Source organism: Meles meles, chromosome 2 (assembly GCF_922984935.1).
Source record: "Meles meles chromosome 2, mMelMel3.1 paternal haplotype, whole genome shotgun sequence".
Lineage (NCBI taxonomy): Eukaryota > Metazoa > Chordata > Mammalia > Carnivora > Mustelidae > Meles > Meles meles.
The window spans coordinates 83672325-83678324 of record NC_060067.1 but is presented as its reverse complement, the minus strand read 5'-3'; positions in this window follow the sequence as shown (position 1 = coordinate 83678324).

Sequence of the window (6000 nt, the reverse complement as noted above, 5' to 3'; positions counted from 1 at the left end):
TCTGGACATGCCAACACCCAACATAAATATACATTTATGTATATATACAATTATGTATACAAGTATATATATACATATATATATGTGTGTGTGTATGTATACACACACACACACAACTCAATAACAATTTTCTTTTTCTTAAAGAGTTTATTTATTTATTTGACAGAGAGAGATCACAAGTAGGCAGAGAGGCAGGCAGAGAGAGAGAGAGGGAATCAGGCTCCGTGCCGAGCAGAGAGCCCGATACGGGACTCTATCCCAGGACCCTGAGATCATGACCTGAGCCGAAGACAGAGGCTTAACCCACTGAGCCACCCAGGTGCCCAATAACAATTTCTGAAAGACGTACTTCAGGAAGAGAAATTTTACGCAGACAATTTTAGTGCAATAAAGAATAATGAGCTAAGTAATTGTTAAATATGTAACTGAATAAATATATGATTAAATAACAATATCTAATTTTCAGTTAATATAGAGAGAACTAAAATTCGGACAACAATTACATATAACAAAGAAGGGATGATCAAAGTTAAAAGGGTGTAAGTTTCTTGTGTTTTAAAAATTGGTAGAGTAGGGCACCTGGGTGGCTCAGTGGGTTAGGCCGCTGCCTTCAGCTCGGGTCATGGTCTTGGGGTCCTGGGATCGAGTCCCGCGTCGGGCTCTCTGCTTGGTGGAGAGCCTACTTCCCTTCCTCTCTCTCTGCCTGCCTCTCTTGTGATTTCTTTCCGTCAAATAAATAAATCTTTAAAAAAAAAAAAATTGGTAGAGTAATTGATTGACTTTAAGTATACGACTTTGTATTTTAAATTTAAGGATAAACACAAAGAGAATAGTTACCACCCGAAGCATTAGTGAGGGGAAATAGGGGAAAACTATAATTGATCCAAAAGAGTGTTGGAAAGAATTTTTTTAAGATTTTACTTATTTGTTTATTTATTTATTAATTTATTTATTTATTAAAGATTTTATTTATTTATTTGACAGAGAGATTGAGATCACAAGTAGGCAGAGAGGCAGGCAGAGAGAGAGGGTCCCCACTGAGCAGAGAGCCCGATGCGGGGGGCCGATCTCGGAACCCTGAGATCATGACCTGAGCCAAAGGCAGAGGCTTAACCCACTGAGCCACCCAGATGCCTCTTAAGATTTTACTTATTTATCTGAGAGAGAGACACACAGAAAGAGTGTGTGAGCATGAGCAGAGGGAGGAGCAGGAGAGGGGAACAGAGGGAGAAGGAGAAGCAGACTGCCCACTAAGCAGGGAGACCAACATGGGGCTCCAACCCAGGACCCGGGGATCATGACCTGAGTTGAAGGCAGCCACTTAACTGACTGAGCCACCTAGGCACCCCAGAAAGGATTTTTTTAAAACAAAACAAAACAAAAAACCAGGCATATAAATGGACTAGATGCTCCAGTTAAAAGCAGCTGGACTGAGGAAAAAATAAATCATCTTTACAATCTTTATAATAGGAATACCTAAAAATTGAAAGCGTACTTTGAAGTAAAAGAATTACAAATAAAATAGGCAAATTCTAAACAAAAGAAATCTGGTTTCTATATTAATATCAAACAAAATATTCTTTAAGGAATGAAATATCATTGGCGATTAAATAATAAGAGGAACAATTCTCAGGACAATATAACAATTTTTTATATATTTTATTTTTAAATAATCTCCACACCCAGTGTAGGGCTCAAACCAGCAACCCTGAGATCAAGAGTCACATGCTCCACCAACTGAGCCAGACAGGCACCACTGCAAAGTAACAATTTTTAAGTAGGGCTAATAACATAGCTTTAAATTATATAAATCAAAATTTGACAAAGTTATACTGGGGAGACAGTTATCAAAACAAGCAATAAACAAGTTGACTGGAGATGAGTGCGTTTGAAACCACTAATTAGAGATGTTAAAGGCACTTGGATGTAACTAGTATCTAAGCTAGTTTTAGGTCTAAAAATTTGAAAGTGAAAGGATATATGAATTCAAGTTCAATATATTCTGGACTTCTTGAGGAGAAGAATTTTACTCAACTTTGAAAGACCCTGGTGCCTATCACAGTGCATTTCACACATGCTCAGTAAGGGTTAAATTGAACGTATTCTCGTAGATACTGATTTTTTTTTTTTTTTAGGATGTACACATTTTTAGTTCTAGAGATTAATATTTACTGAATGAATACTAAAGGGACTGTAAGAAAGGTTGGAGATATGGTTCCTGCCTTCAGGAATATAGTAATTTACTTGGGAGATTGAAGACTCCAGTAATTTGAAAAATTAAAAAATAATAATCAATTGTCCATAATCAAGTTTTAACTACTATGGTATTTGAATGAAAAGAGAGAGAGAGTTCACCAAAGATTTGAGATATTGGAGAAAACCAATAGAAAATAGAAAGCACATAGGTGAAATTTTAGTTGGTCCTTGAAAAATGGGCATCTTTGGTTTAAAAAGAGAGAGAACATTTTGATTTGAAAAATTGGCATAAAGGTATAAAGGCAGAAATTATTGTACATATTTGTGTGACATTGATGGTGCTAGTTTCAGTGCATACAAGTACTAAAGAGTGGGAGAGAGAAACCCTGATAGAGGATCATATGCCCTTCAGAGGATCTTAAAGTTGTTAAGGGTATGGAATTGCTTTAGGAGGTAACACAGAATCATGGCTTCCTAAATTGGTCTGACACTAATTTTTCTAAGCTATTTCCATGAATAATCTGGAAGTGGCATGTGAAAGGAGTGAAACAGGAAAATCTGTTAAAATAGACTTAAAGTAATCCAGGTATAAAATCATCATAAGGGCAATGTATGTCCAGGACTAAGGTAAAAGCAGGAGAATGGGGGAAAATGGGATAAATTTAAGGGACATATCAAAAGAAAAAAATGACAATATTTGGTATCAGATTGATTATAAGCAAACAAAACTAGGTATAAATCAAAGATAAGCTTAGAAAAAATGGTGATATCCTGGACAAACAGCTAATGTCAAGAAGAGTCAATAATCCATAAATTCATAGAAATTTATTTTTATTTTAAAGATTTTATCCATTTATTTGAGATAGAGAGGGACACCTCGGTGGCTCAGGTCATTCTGATATCGAGCCCCTGGAATCAATCCCCTAGGATCCAGCTCCACATCTGGCTCCCTGCTCAGCAGGGAGCCTGCTTCTCCTTCCCCACCCATCCCAGCTTATGCTCTCTCTCTCTCTCTCTCTCTCTCACCACTGCCTCTCATAAATATAAAAAAAACATTTAAAGAACATTTTATTTGAGATAGAGAGAGTGCATGAGTGTGTGGGGGTGGAGCAGAAGGACAAGCAGACTCCTCGTCAAGCATAGAGCCTGATGTGGAGCTCCATCCCAGAACCCTGAGATCCTGACCTGAGTAAAGTCAGATGCTTAACTGACTAAGCCACCCAGGAGCCCCATAAATTCATAGAAATTTAGAGATGGTAAGAACCTTAGAAATTATATGCACAGACCTCTCTTTTCAGAGATGAGGGAATCAATGGACAGAGAACTTATGTGACAAGTTCATTGCTACACTGATGGTTAACTGAGAAAATGCTTAGAATCCAAGGAGAGATACCCTGTGAGCAGGTAAAATTATGCTGCTGGAGGGAAATCAGTGTTGGGTGGATATCTCTGGGGAGTCCTCTGAAAGGCAATTGGAGAAGTGGGAGTAAATGTGCTCTTCAAAGGAGATATTACATAGGGACAAGAGAAGAGAACAATGGCAAAGTTACAATGAATATCCACTATTAAGAATTCAAACTGGAGATGGCTCCCAAAGGAGTCAGGGAATGTTAGATCAGGCATGAGGGGCAATTGGAAGTGGCTAGATCCAAATCCTATAGTATGTTGCCCTTACGATGACTTCAGTCTTCTGTTATTTTATTTTGTACAAAACCGTATCCTGCATTTTTATGTAAACATTCAACTTATCATCTGTCAATACTTTATTTCATGTTGATTTTTACCCCATGCATGGTCTTTTTGTTTATTTGATTATTAAGGTTTATTAATTTTACAAGCAAGCATAAACTGATGTTTCATGTTCAAAACATTGACAATAGAGGCACCTAGATGGCTCTGATCATTGGGCGTCTGCCTTGAGCTTGGGTCATGAGCTCCAAGTCCTGAGATGGAGCCCCACGTTGGATTCCCAGCTCAGTGGGGAGTCTGCTTCTCCCTCTCCCTCTGCCTCTCCCCCATTTGTGCTCTCTCTGTCTCTGTCTCTGTCTCTCTCTTAAATGAATAAAACAATCTTTTAAAAATACTGACAATAGGGAACCTGGGTGGCTCAGTTGGTTGAGTGACTGCCTTCAGCTCAGGTCATGATCCTGGGGTCCTGAGATCAAATCTCGAATCGAACTCCCTGCTTGGTGGGGAGTCTGTTTCTCCCTCTGACCCTCCCCCATCTCATGCTCTCTATCTCTCTCTATCCCCCTCATTCTCTCTCAAATAAATATATTAAATTAAATTAAAATACTGACAATAATCTACCTCTATACTGTTTTTCCATCCCACATCCCTCCCTCCCCACACCTAATAAAACTGTTCTTTGTACTTTTATATAGTGTTATCATTACATGTATACACAAAACTACTAAGTAAATTCTTTAGTTCCTTTTTAATTTTAAAGTTGGAAGTAATCTTTGGAACTTACTTTTTTAAAAAGGTTTATTTATCTATTTGAGAGAGAGAGAGAGCATGTGAGCAGGGCAAGGGGAAGAAGGAGAGGGAAAGAAGTGGACTCCCCACTGAGCTCAGAGCATCCCACAACCCCACCATCATGACCTGAGCTGAAATCAAGAGTCGACACTTACCTGATTGAGCCCCCAGGTGCCCCTGGAACTTACTTTTTCACACAACTTGATTTTTCACACAGAATCATATTTTGTGAGGTACCTGGGTGGTTCAATCATTTGGCATCTTCCTTTGGCTCAGGTCATGATCTCAGGGTCCTGGGATAGAGCCCCTTATTGGGCTCCCTGCTCAGGGGGAAGCCTGCTTCTCCCTCTCCCACTCCCCCCTGCTTGTGTTCCCTCTCTTGCAGTCTCTTTCTCTGTCAAGTAAATAAATAAAATCTTTTTAAAAAATCATATTTTGTGTGTAGTTGTCATCCATTTTTACTGTTTACAGCATTCCATTTGTGACTATGCCACACTTTATTTTCCTATCAATGGTTATTTAGGCTATTTCCAAATAGTTTAGTCTATTTTAAATCGTGTTACTATGAACATTTGTACATGTCCACTAGTGTATATTACAAGGACTTCTGTGGGGTATATATTTGCTTATATTGATTTAGAAGTCTTTCTGTAAAGCATAGTGCATTAGAATGGCATTAGGCAAATGTTCTGATTGTGGAAATGCAAGTCTAAAATAATTGACATCTTTTCCTAAGAGGAGTAGATTCAAATACCATCCTAGGAGTCTTGTATAGCGTGCACTCAAGATAGGGTTATTTACTAAATGTTTTCTTGGGGGCCAAAATTAAAAGCAGTAGTTGATGACAGATTTTTGTCCCAGTGACCCAATTTAACATCAAGTTATTTTCAGGATACAAAAGGAAAACTGAGGACCAGAGGCAAGGAAAAGAGATACCAGGTTAGCTGAAGCTTTGGATTGCTTGGCAGCTAGTCCAGAGTAATTCACTTTCATCTCCTTTGAGGGTCTTCCCCTATCTAGCAGCCCTCCTTGTGTGAGAGTGAACAATATGAACAAAGAGAACCAAGGAAAAAGGCTCTGTCAGATTTCTTCTCTCAGAATCTGTTGATTGTCTACTAAGAAAAGTTTCTTACTCTTAAGAGGTTCTGAGCTTAAAAGTCTTGTCTCGTTGTGAACATGTAAGAAAGAATCCTTTTCTGCATGTGTGTACGTGTGCACACACAGGCATGGACGTGTAAGGGAAAAGTGAACACTGGACAGGCACAGAATCTATCCTGCTACTCTATTATTGTCTTTCTTTTTTTGAAGGATTACAAAATCTTTTTC